This window comes from Vicia villosa, linkage group LG3 (genome assembly GCF_029867415.1).
Source record: "Vicia villosa cultivar HV-30 ecotype Madison, WI linkage group LG3, Vvil1.0, whole genome shotgun sequence".
Classification (NCBI taxonomy): Eukaryota; Viridiplantae; Streptophyta; class Magnoliopsida; order Fabales; family Fabaceae; genus Vicia; species Vicia villosa.
In genome coordinates, this window is record NC_081182.1 from 148,026,090 (window position 1) to 148,040,327 (window position 14,238).

At 38.5% G+C, this 14,238-nt stretch overlaps 1 non-coding gene across 1 annotated transcript; it reads left to right on the forward strand.

Annotated features, from left to right (window-relative positions):
* Nucleotides 1-6,850: 6,850 nt before the first annotated feature.
* On the forward strand, nucleotides 6,851-6,957 carry LOC131593764 (small nucleolar RNA R71). Its single transcript, XR_009281145.1, has one exon. It is a non-coding gene; the product is annotated as a small nucleolar RNA R71 (small nucleolar RNA).
* The last annotated feature ends 7,281 nt before the right edge of the window (nucleotides 6,958-14,238 follow it).

Sequence of the window (14,238 nt, forward strand, 5' to 3'; positions counted from 1 at the left end):
TTTCTTACTCCCCCAAGCCTTACAACAACAGTATCACCTAAGGCTTCCGCTGCTCAACTCTGATAATTCTCTCTTAAGTCACCATTCTCGATAAAATTCCGTCTACTTATATGGTTCACAAATTCTCGATCCAATACAAACTTTCATCAATACTCATCCTCACATCGATGTTTACTTAATATTTCCAATCTTTCACTTTGCGACATTCGCTTGCATAAAACGTACCACACCAATTGTTAATCTCATCTAATTATAACTCAACCATCCCTCTTACCAAGCTACACAAACGGATGGGCGACTATCTTCACGGTAAAATATAGATACTCTTTCTACACTATTAAGACAACAAGACAAATCTATAACGTCCAACACCAGTTTCGTCTACCATTAACAATAGATTGAGGGTGATCAGTTCCCCAATTTGCCAATTAGTATCCGACAACCTTAGTGGAGTATAAATCGTTGTTACATCATAATAGCATTCTTTCCAAATTTCCACTTAAATCCCATAACATGACGTAATCCAATGATTCGCTTTGGGTTTTCACAACTCCTATAACATCTTACCTTATCAATCGGTCTTGTCGATGAGACACCAACGTCCAAACATAATAAAAAAAAGTCTGATTCATAATCACTTAGCATCACACAATCGTCAACACCTTTCCATTTTCAAAATTACTTCTATACTCGCACTTTACCATTCACCTCGTCTCAATCAAGTCCTCCTCACGTCAAATTGGTGATAAAAAAAATCTCTACAATCCTTCTTATAATACAATTCGTCTCTTTATCTTTCTGACGCTTCAAACGTAGGCCAAATCGGATATCCGAAACTCAAGTTATGAATTTTTAAAGTTTCACAATGATTCTGAATTTCCTGCGACTCACCTACGGAGATCCCACTCCGAAACTCACTTTTCTTCGACTTAAGCATGTTCCAAACATTCTCTAGCATAATTCATTATCTTTAAACTCTTTATAACTCAAGAGGTGCATTCTTTCATTGAAATTCCAGTCTTGATATCATCGAGACAACAATTCTTTTCACAAGCTACGCGCATCTTCGAGTTTCCTATTCGGACTCGCGATTCACGACACTTCACGCATCGACTACATCCGACAATCACTTGTGCAAATCCAACATAAACCCCACTGCAAATTCATTACTCTAACACTTTTCAAACATCGGCATTTCACACAAAGGTTACTCGCACCGACAACTTCACAGTCCTCCATCATGCTGAACATCGCAGCTCTCTAAATTTCGTCTCTCAAAATCATTCTTAACTTCATGTCATCTTCGAATCGAGATAACCTCCAAAAATCTCAACAACCCTTGCACTGACGCTTATCAACAGCATACCAGACTATCTCTTACAACAGAAACCCCTTCGAGAAGCAAGTCTTCTCCCCCACTCACTGTCAAACAACTTCCTGCAACAAAAAAAATAAGTACCAACAGTGTTTTACACACATGTCGCGTACTACAGGATAAAACACTGACATCATTCAACTGTCTTACAAACTCTACAGACTCGACAACTTGGCCTGACAGACCGACCTGCTCTGATACCACTAATGTAACACCCCATTTCTACCCGACAAATATATGCAAGAATCAGAGTTTCAAAATTTTCAACAATAAATGAGGCGTCACATGTTCACTTCATAACAAATCACTTCATCGCATTTAGCGGATACATAGCACATAATACGATTCAAAATAAAATAACTCCTTCTATTAGAACATGGCAGAATCATAGTTCTCAATCACTAAATCAATAACATCTTAATCAGTTAAGATAAAACAATTGACAACATCATAAACATCATAAATCATCCCCCCGAGTGCTACGTATCAGAGCGACAACCGACTCGATTAACAGCAACTAAATCTTCATACTCGAATACCTGCACATTACCAATATAAAGGCAACGGCGAACAAGAGAAAAGGGTGAGATATCAAATCATATAAGTGAGCATATGATAAATTGTATATTAGGATTCAGATATGTATAGTTATCACATCACCAGTATTAATATTGCCATACACTTCATACTTTCACTAACTCACAAATCTCACATACTTCTCATCGCATCAATTATATATAAACATATTAGTCATTCACTTGCAAGTCAAATCATGATACATCACAAGTATAAATCACAATTTTAGTCTCAAAACATCACATCATATAAGTCACTCATCTAGCCACAAAACATCACAACATATAAGTCACTCATCTAGTCACAAAACATCACATATACATTTATTTACAAAACATGACATATACGGCTAATCATAAAACATCACATATAAGTCACACCAGACATATTCAATTAATCGCATTCACAAATATTGACATCATCATACTATTCATAAAATATCAATTCACATTTTCACATACTTCTATCATTTAACAGGTCACAATATACAATCACGATATCGTCATAAAACGTCACAACTATGAATCACATAAGACACATGGGACATGACTCATGTATATGCATGTGGTACCAATCAGAGCTTCAGCCCCCGTCACCAATTGCCCGAATCTGAGGCACAAGGCATAAGCCTTCGTCACTAATTTGCCAATCCAGGCCGTCACAGAGTATGCATATGAAATGTGACTCGACAAACAAGACAACACATCATACTCATCACAATCACATATCGTCACGAGGCATAAGCCTATATCACAATCAATTACCATTATACGAGGTAATTCACGTCACCATAATATTTCATCTTCACTTAGTCACAAAATTATCATCACGAATATATACAACATCACGTATTACCATTCATCACAAACATCGCCAAGTTTCGACACATCACGACAAACATATAACTTCAAACATTAACAAAGTCATCACAATATCATCATGTTTCAGTATATCACAACAAATCAACACATTGAGTCAATTCACAATAGTCTCATAATTCTCTATAAATTAGTCATTAAATCAACTCACTAACCCGCTATAAACTAACCAAAATCATTCACTTAATATTCTCTAACTAATTATATATATATTCTTCGTCACTATCGGTTATCTAAGTTCCGGTTAAAATCCTTAATATTCACGACTTTATTAGTCTTCGGGTTACACTTCCAAATCACCAAAAACACAACTCAATCGGTTAATTCGGATACAATTCTATTCTTTACCGGTTACTCTATTCGTTCAGTTAGATTCTCAAGATAACGTTATTTACCGAGAAACCGAATAATTAATCTAAGTTTAAGTATTTTCTAATTAAATAGGCTTATTGAAAATTAATTCAACCATTAATTTAATCGACCGATTAATATTACAATTTCGACAAAAGAACACAACCACGTTAATGTACTAATTAAACTTAGCTACCACGTCAATTTTCATCAAATTCCGGTCAACTAATTATACCGCTTAATTCGGCTATTTCAAGCAAACGCTACTGTTTTGCATTACATTAATTTTAATACATATTCTGATTCTAATTTATTAGCATATGATTAAATATATAAATATATTTATGTAAATTAGAGTCCATAAATTTATTATTTAGACATGTACTAAAATTCCAATCTAATCTTAGAGGTGAAGTTCTACTTGAAACACACAGGAACGTTCCATTAGTGGAACAAATGCTTTTATGAGTTTTTTTTTTAAATATCCTAACATGATAGTAATGGAGTTTGAAACTAGTATTCCATTAATTTCTATAGTATACCAGCTAAGCCGTCCATCACTGGGCCTTCTTGTCGGCCATCTCGCAGAACCAACACTGCTGCCTGCCTGGATGAAACAAAAGGGCGGCTGTTTCCAACAAATGGGCTACATCTCCAATTCTATTCGTAATCTTCTACTTCAGTAATAGATACACATAACTTCACGCCTTATTATTTAACCCAATTTCGTTTCCTAAGACTTTTACACGGAACAGTTTCAGAAGACAACATTTTAACTTCATCTCAAATCCATGTTATTTATGATAGGTCCTTAATTTCCAGCAACACATTAACACAAGCAAAACAATAAATCTACACATCCAATCCCCCACGTACAATATTTCATAAGCCCCATTATAGGAAGAGAACCCCACCCTTACCTTATCAATGTAAGCAACTCTATGGGTCTCCAATTGCATCATCAACTTGACACCATGGATGAAATCTCTAAGCTTGTTCCTCTTGGCTTGCCTCCTTCTCTTCTCTTCAAACTTTATTTTCTCCAAAATGACAAACTACACTTCTTATTCTCTAAAACCCTAATTTATCACTTGCTATTGGGCTTAGTCTTTCACTTCTTTTTTACAAACTAATTTAGACACAATAAGAATAATAACTCAAAATACAATATATCACTTTAAATAATATTCCACCGATATAATAATTCCGACTATAAATAATATTATTCTTAATATTATTTTCCGACTATCCGACTTCAATTTATATAATTCCAAATATGCTCTTAAATAACACCGACAATCCAAATTCAACTAAATCAAATATTTAAATCCTTCAATAATTTAATTAAACAATTTAATTAAATTCGGGGTGTTACATGCTCCATAGACTTCAAAGAAGCGCAACACTGAATCACAGGCTAAGTTTCTTAATTTTATTTTATTGTTAATTTTTTTTTAATTTATTCAGCACTAATCAAATTTAACTTATCTTATAAAACTACTTTTAATTTCTTTTTTCCTTCTTTATGATCATTTTTCTAATAATAGTTATTTTATAATTAATTGATTACTTTGATTTAATTATTAATAATGTTTATTTGATTTAAAATTGACTTAATTTGGTTTGTTTAAATGTCTTAATTAGATTAATATTTTAAAGTACTTGCTTAGGATAAATAATTTAATCAAAAACCTATTTTCGCTGATTTAACTAATTAGGTTACAAACCAATAATTAATTAATTTGGCTTTTTATTTATTCTATTAATCATGATTAACTTGCGCCCTAATCAGGGTTTACGAAGATCATGCCTACACTGAAATTTCCCTTTTTTCTTTGTGCAGTTTTTCAGGGTTACCATCAGGGTTTGTTCGACTACGCGCCATATCAGATCAAAAAGCTAAGTCCCTGATTTTATTATTATTTTAAATATCATTTTATTTTTGCCTTATAAAATAAATTAGGGTTTACTTTCAAATGTTAATGAACTCCTCCTACACTCACCCCCTTCTGTTTATTTTTCCTTTGCCAATTTTCAGGGTTAACCATCCGGTCAAAGCTCGATTGTTCGGTAACCCTAAAACTCCCTATATTTTAATTTCCTTTTTTATTATTATTACTTACGTCAAAACTATATGCCTTGTGGGGTTTTTATCTTTATTGCTTTTTCTTCCCCTTCCCCATGGTTTATTTTGTAATTGCTTCCTGGTTGTATTGTGGCCTTGAAGGCACTTAACACTGCTATTTTTATTATTATCACTGCGTGGTTAGTAATTCTAGGGAGTGATAACTTATGAACTGAATGTAGAATCATTAAATTTTACAAGATAACATTCTGAATTAATCACGTGATTGTGCACCCACACACTTTTTATGGTAACCCCTCTTGTTGCCTGTTGCCTGTTGCCTTGTTGCCTTGTGTTTTTCAATGCAGAATAGCCAAGTCCCTCGAATACGAGGATACCTCAGCAATGTTGCCCTCGGTTCATTCTTAAGATCATAAGTCCCAATGATGCTGCCTTCGATTCGCTAATATGATCTCGTCTTTCGAAGTTGTCTACGAAATACTGAGGTGTCCTCTGGTTGCCTAATAATGATGGCTATTCTGATCCTTCCGTTAGACTACCTGCCCTTTTGTGGCAGGGACAGTCTTATGGCGAATGATAATTGCGACGGCCCTTCAACCTCCAAATAAAAGGACTTCCTACCCTCATATGGTATGGATAGCCCCGAAAGACTAAGAGAATCCTTTTTTACAAATATCAAGGTAATTTGCCCTTAATTGCATGCTCTGGTTTAAATTCCCTTTTCTACCCTTTTTCTTAAAAACTTCAATAAGGCTACGCTCATTTACGAGCTAAAGTCCTTATTTTCTTCTTCTACATTTCTAAACTTTTGGTTTCCAAAGAGCAAAGCAATTAAGAGCCCATGGATAATCATGGATACAAATGGTGCCTTACACCTTCCCTTTGTATAAATTACCCCGCGAACTCGGTTTTCTTTTAAAAAAGGTTTTTTTCTGTTCTTTTAGCCTTTCATTAATTTGGATAAAATAAAAGTCGGTGGCGACTCTTGCTTACCGTACATTTCAATAGTCAGTTCACCGTATTACAGTGGCTATGAAATTTTCCATCATTAATTCTAGGTTAGACTTCCTATGAAATTGGCCAGGCGCATATAAGGCATTATTGTTCATATACGAGAAGTTAGGGTGATTTTTCCATCCTGGGTTATATGTGTTTGAGTAAGGGTTTCCTTGAGCATAGTTTACTGGTTCAGGGGAAACTCCTGCCAAAAGATGGTACTCGGGGGCAGCATGTCCAGACATCCCGCATATTTCGCAATTTGGGGAAACAACAGCCATGGCGGCTACAGGTGCTATAGTCAGGTTCTTGATCTTTTGAGTTAGGGCATCAACTTTGGTGTTAACGCGGTCGAGGCTACTTATCTCGTACATACCACTCTTCGTTGAAGATTTCTCTCCAGAAGTTCTCTCTGACGGAGCTCTCTCGCTTCCCTATTGATAATGATTTTGAGCCATACTCTCGATAAGTGCATAGGCGTCAGCATATGCTTTGTCCATCAGTGCGCCACCTGCGGCGGTGTTAATTGTAAGTCTCGTATTGTAGAGGAGACCATTGTAGAAGGTATGGATAATTAACCATTCTTCTAATCTGTGATGTGGACAGAGTCTCAGCATGTCCTTGTATCTCTCCCATGCTTCGAAAAGAAACTCGTTGTCTTTTTGTCTAAACCCATTGATCTGAGCTCTTAGCATGGAGGTCTTACTAGGTGGAAAATATCGTGCCATGAAGACTTTCTTGAGTTCATTCCAGGTAGTGACAGAATTTGCGGGTAAAGACTGGAGCCAAGCTTTAGCTCTATCCCTCAGTGAAAAAGGAAAAAAGGCATAATCGGATAGCTTCCTAAGTGACACCATTTGCTTTTACAGTGTCTGTGTATTTCAAGAACATTGACAAATGAAGATTAGGGTCTTCCGTCGAATTTCTAGAAAATTGACTTTGTTGTACTGCTGACAACAAAGACGGCTTTAGCTCGAAATTGTTCGCCTCAATAACAGGAGCAACAATGCTATTGTGTGGTTCAGCTTACGAAGGAATGGCATAAGACTTGAGAGGACGCGGGTGTTCTCCCATGGTTGATTCTTCAATTGGTTCAGAAGTAGGATTAGGAACAAGAGTGCGAGTTCGTCGTAATCGACGTGATACAGTCATAGAACACTCCGGTTCGGGAATTGGCAGCACTAAGTCCTCACTTCGAGAGCGAGTACTTGGCATGCACAAAGGGAATTAGAGTAATTTGAATTTTCCTTAGTCTCTACAATGTAACAGTTAATTACGATATCGACTAAATTAGTCCTCGGCAACGGCGCCAAAAACATGATCGCGACAAAGTGGGTATGTCTGTGATTATGACCGCAAGTGCACAATCTATCGAGTAGTTTTAAAAGATATCGAACCCAAAGGACTAAGAATCGACCTAATGTAGTTAATCGTTACTACGTAAATCTAAGGCTACGTTTGATTGATTAATATCAGACGGGGGAAGTAAGAAAATAGAATTAAATTAAATCAAAAGGGAATTATATCTGTATGTAATAGTCGGACGTCGGGTATCTAGTAAACTATCGACGCGGATCATAATTTAAAAATACTTTTCTGTAGAAATCTTAAGTTTAAAAACCTTCCTCTCACACTCTTGTGTTTATTGATTATGATTTCATTAGAAATACCTTTGGGGAAGGGTATCTCACATGATCTAAACTCCATGCAAGCCAATCCTAAGGAAATTGTGTGATTTGTGTGGACTTATTTGTGTTTGTGCATCATGCATACATGCATCATTCATACATGGCATGACTAACCCATTTCAAGGAATTTGGGGATTTTTAACCGTATATTGTTTTATAGGTTGTTTGAATATGGAAACTAAAGGCCGTAAACCGTTCTTCCTCAATTTCAAGAAAGTACTTACACCATTGAAGGTTTTCTGCGATAACATTTCTGGTTCTCTCAGATTTAGTGAGTCTCTCAACATGCTTATAAGTTTGGTGCGAACTAATGTGGATGAAGTTCTTCTCAACACCATGGTTCAATTCTATGATCCGTTATTACATTGCTTCACTTATAGATATTTTCAGTTGGTATCATCCTTGGAAGAATTCTCATACTTGCTGGGGCTCCCTGTGCTCAATCAAATCCCTTATACTGGTAAAGAGGAAGATCCTAAGTGGGAAGTCATCGCTGCTTCCCTACACTTGCCAAGATCTGAGATTGAGAAGGTTTGGATTAGTAAGAAGGAGTATTCTGGATTACCCCTTGATTTCCTTTACGAAAAGGCGGAGATTTTCGCCAAAGCTTCAAGTATGGATGCTTTGGAAGCTGTTTTGTCTCTTTTAATTTATGAACAAGTCCTATTTTACCATTATGACAAAATTGTTGATGTGGTTGCTATCAAGATATTCCTCAGTAAGAATCTCATTCCTACTCTACTTGGTGACTTGTTACATTCTATTCATTTCCGAGTATCAAAAAGGAAAGGTTGTGTCCTTGGATGTGCTCCTCTCTTGCATAAGTGGTTTATTTCGCACTTACCCCTCTCCGTAAGAAAGAATGAAGAAGGTTTAACTTGGGATCAAAGAATTATGAAGCTTTCTTTTGACGACATCACCTGGTACCAAAAGGAGTTTGAAAGAACTTTGCTATTTGATAGTTATGGAGAATTCCCTAATATACCTCTTCTTGGCGTTCGTGGAGGAATAACTTATAATCCCATTCTAGCTCGACATCAGTTTGGTTTTGCTTTGAAGGATAAGCCACGTTCCTTGTATATTAGTGCAGAGTATTTCAGCTATGATTCAGACGAAGCAAAGAAAATAGATCTCTTCATAAAAGCTTGGTCGAAAGTAAAGAAAGATGGTGCAAAAGATATAGGAAGGAGAAACTACATGCCATGGGACCCATACTTCCAATGGGTTTATGATCGAGTTATGGAATTTGGGATGCCTTACCCATCTGATACGCCCATAGTACCAAGAGTAGCTCCTCCTGCTGTCCCAGTTGCATTTGAGCCATATGTTCCTACTCCAAATGAAGATCTTATTGCAACTGTTAACCGACTGAAGAGGGAAAGGGATGAATTCGAGAGCCGCTTACGAAAGGTTGAAGCTGAAAAAGAAGTGTTGACACAAGATGCTAAAGAGCGAGAGACTTTACTTGACTACTTTTCTCGCAAATGGAAGATTGAAGATTTTGTTTCCCCGGATCAGATTAATTCATGGGAGGATGAAATTTCAAGGCTTGTTCAAGAAAGAGAAGAAATGATCAAGTCACACAAGGAAGAAGTCAGGATTCTGAAAAGGAGGCGTCGTCAGGACGACACAAGTCCCGGAATTTAGACTTTTATTGTTTTTATTTATTATTGTTTATTTCTTTGTCATTCTGATGTAACTAATGGATTATGACCTTATGAGTTCGTAATTTAATTAATAATAATGTTTTTTCCTTTTGTTTCAATATGTGTTAAAATCCTTTTAATTCCTTGAAAACATTGCATATGCATAAACATATCATTCATAAACATTACATCACAGGTTTTATAAAGCAAATATCTCATCTTTCCGCTGTTTATTTCAGTGAGAAAAAATGGATCTTGAACAATCTGTGAAAAATCTCCAAGCTCAGAATGCTGAGTTCCAAGCTTTGATTCTGAATTTGTCCAAGGGGCAAGACGAGCTGAAGTCCCTCTTGACTAAGAAGAAGAAAGCTAATAAACCTAAAGGTGTTCTCAACCTATGAAGAAGATTCAAATGTCCTCTCAAAAAGGCTGAAGAAGTTGAAATTCCCAAAGACGAGGAAGAAGATGATGATGCTAGTACCAAGACCAACGCCGGAAGCAATGTAGGCTCTGCTAATCAAGATGATGATGAGGGAGACTATTTCCATGAAGAAGATTATGCTGATGAGAAGTACAGGCTACTAGAGGAACGGTTGAGAAATATGGAAATTCAGAAGGTACCCGGGCTGGATTTTGAAGAGCTAGGGCTCATTCCTGGAGTCATCATTCCTCTTAAGTTCAAGACTCCAGCTTTTGCTAAATTTGATGGAGTCTCCTGCCCCAAGATGCACTTGAGATCGTATGTGAGGAAGATCCAACCTCATACTCAAGACAAGAGACTGTGGATTCACTTCTTCCAAGAGAGTATGTCTGGGACTCAACTGGAATGGTACTATCAGCTGGAGAGTGGTAACATTCGCACTTGGGAAGACATGGATGCCACTTTCTACAAGCAATATCAATATAACTCTGACCTCGCACCAACTCGCATGTGTCATACCCCAATTTTTGACCCTAAGATCATATATCATTCATATCCCAATCATTAATCAAGAGCTTCCCTTGGAAGTTTTGTTTGTGGTGTTGCACTCACCTCATCAATAAGAGGGACCGTCAAGCACCAATGATTGTTTATTTTGTATGCATATTATACTAACCCAAATACCAAAAATATTGCTTTGTTTCTTTGTAGGCTTTTGTTTTGTAGGTACCAAGCCAAGACATGCAATAAACAAGGCATTTTCCACATTTTGGACTGATGAAATCGATTTCCCTCTTGGGTAAATCGATTTCCCTACAGCAATTTTCAACAAAATCACATTCTGGACAGCATGAAATCGATTTCCCTCCTGGGTAAATCGATTTCCCTAGTGTATTTTGTAACACCCTGGATTTCCGCTTACCCCGCAAGGCTTCCGGCCTACCAAGCATGTTACCGGCTTAATCAATAATCCCCCCTAGGTCCGCTTATCGGCTGCCCAGGAAATATTGTTTTTGCCTCCCGCAGGAATCGAACCATGTACCTAGAGGTTAAGTACATATTCATAGCAATTCCTGCTACCACTTGAGCTAGTAGCTCAAGTGGTAGCAGGAATTGCTATGAATATGTACTTAACCCCTAGGTACATGGTTCGATTCCTGCGGGAGGCAAAAACAATATTTCCTGGGCAGCCGATAAGCGGACCTAGGGGGGATTATTGATTAAGCCGGTAACATGCTTGGTAGGCCGGAAGCCCTGCGGGGTAAGCGGAAATCCAGGGTGTTACATTAAAAAGGCGCCTTTTTAATGTAACACCCCGATATCCGCTGCACGCATCAACCGTGTCGGCCAACCGAGCATGTTACCGGCTTAATCAATAATCCCCCCTAGGTCCGCTTATCGGCTGCCCAGGAAATATTGTTTTTGCCTCCCGCAGGAATCGAACCATGTACCTAGGGGTTAAGTACATATTCATAGCAATTCCTGCTACCAATTGAGCTAGTATCTCAATTGGTAGCAGGAATTTTTTTAATGTAACACCCTGGATTTCCGCTTACCCCGCAGGGCTTCCGGCCTACCAAGCATGTTACCGGCTTAATCAATAATCCCCCCTAGGTCCGCTTATCGGCTGCCCAGGAAATATTGTTTTTGCCTCCCGCAGGAATCGAACCATGTACCTAGGGGTTAAGTACATATTCATAGCAATTCCTGCTACCAATTGAGCTAGTAGCTCAAGTGGTAGCAGGAATTGCTATGAATATGTACTTAACCCCTAGGTACATGGTTCGATTCCTGCGGGAGGCAAAAACAATATTTCCTGGGCAGCCGATAAGCGGACCTAGGGGGGATTATTGATTAAGCCGGTAACATGCTTGGTAGGCCGGAAGCCCTGCGGGGTAAGCGGAAATCCAGGGTGTTACATTAAAAAGGCGCCTTTTAATGTAACACCCTGGATTTCCGCTTACCCCGCAGGGCTTCCGGCCTACCAAGCATGTCACCAGCTTAATCAATAATCCCCCCTAGGTCCGCTTATCGGCTGCCCAGGAAATATTGTTTTTGCCTTCCGCAGGAATCGAACCATGTACCTAGGGGTTAAGTACATATTCATAGCAATTCCTGCTACCAATTGAGCTAGTATCTCAATTGGTAGCAGGAATTGCTATGAATATGTACTTAACCCCTAGGTACATGGTTCGATTCCTGCGGAAGGCAAAAACAATATTTCCTGGGCAGCCGATAAGCGGACCTAGGGGGGATTATTGATTAAGCTGGTGACATGCTTGGTAGGCCGGAAGCCCTGCGGGGTAAGCGGAAATCCAGGGTGTTACATTAAAAGGCGCCTTTTTAATGTAACACCCTGGATTTCCGCTTACCCCGCAGGGCTTCCGGCCTACCAAGCATGTTACCCGGCTTAATCAATAATCCCCCCTAGGTCCGCTTATCGGCTGCCCAGGAAATATTGTTTTTGCCTCCCGCAGGAATCGAACCATGTACCTAGGGGTTAAGTACATATTCATAGCAATTCCTGCTACCACTTGAGCTACTAGCTCAATTGGTAGCAGGAATTGCTATGAATATGTACTTAACCCCTAGGTACATGGTTCGATTCCTGCGGGAGGCAAAAACAATATTTCCTGGGCAGCCGATAAGCGGACCTAGGGGGGATTATTGATTAAGCCGGTAACATGCTTGGTAGGCCGGAAGCCCTGCGGGGTAAGCGGAAATCCAGGGTGTTACATCTCAATTGGTAGCAGGAATTGCTATGAATATGTACTTAACCCCTAGGTACATGGTTCGATTCCTGCGGAAGGCAAAAACAATATTTCCTGGGCAGCCGATAAGCGGACCTAGGGGGGATTATTGATTAAGCTGGTGACATGCTTGGTAGGCCGGAAGCCCTGCGGGGTAAGCGGAAATCCAGGGTGTTACATTAAAAGGCGCCTTTTTAATGTAACACCCTGGATTTCCGCTTACCCCGCAGGGCTTCCGGCCTACCAAGCATGTTACCGGCTTAATCAATAATCCCCCCTAGGTCCGCTTATCGGCTGCCCAGGAAATATTGTTTTTGCCTTCCGCAGGAATCGAACCATGTACCTAGGGGTTAAGTACATATTCATAGCAATTCCTGCTACCAATTGAGCTAGTATCTCAATTGGTAGCAGGAATTGCTATGAATATGTACTTAACCCCTAGGTACATGGTTCGATTCCTGCGGAAGGCAAAAACAATATTTCCTGGGCAGCCGATAAGCGGACCTAGGGGGGATTATTGATTAAGCCGGTAACATGCTTGGTAGGCCGGAAGCCCTGCGGGGTAAGCGGAAATCCAGGGTGTTACATATTTAGCGCCAAATTCTCTTCTGGAACAGAGTGAAATCGATTTCACTCCTGGGGGAAATCGATTTCCTTAAGGCGAAATTCAAAAAAAATAGAGAGGGAAGCTTGATTTGATTTTGGCACCTATTTTCTTTGACCATTTTTGTCATTTTACCAATTTTCCACCTCACCAAAATAATTCCCTTCATTAATTCCATTTTAACCTCATTTTACCATTTTTTACCATTTAAATGCCACTTTAATCACCAATTAAACACAAGTTAATTAACCAAGAGCAAATGACCAAATTGCCACTACTCTTGCTCTCATCCTATAAATAGAGGCCACTACTCTCTCATTTCTCAAGCTTTGAGAGCCAAAAAACCCTTGCAATTTCTCTTCTCATCCCTACCAAATTCACCAAAGCTCTTTGTTCTTTCATAAAGTTTGTGAGTCACACCTTGAACCTCACAAACTTTGAGCTAAGCCACCTTTCATTTCACTCTTTTTCTTCAATTGTTGAGAGATCAAGATTTGTGTTGGTGATTCTTGAAGTAGATCTAAGTTTTGTTCAAAGATTTGGTAATTTTCTTCATCTTTATTCATCCATCATAATGTGATTCTTTTGTGCTTGTGTGTGATGCATCTTTGATGCTATATTGGTCCTATTTGATGGTGATTTGATGGAAAATTCGCGCTCCAATTGATATGTGATCATAAGGTGTTTGTATGTTTGCTTAAGTCAAGTTTTATGCCTCCTAATGCTGATTTTTTGAAAAAACTGCACAGAGGAAATCGATTTCCTCCTTAGGGAAATCGATTTCCATTACGTTTCTGCGCCAGATTTGAAAACCTGCACTAAGGAAATCGATTTCCTCCTTAGGGAAATCGATTTCCCCTGGGACAG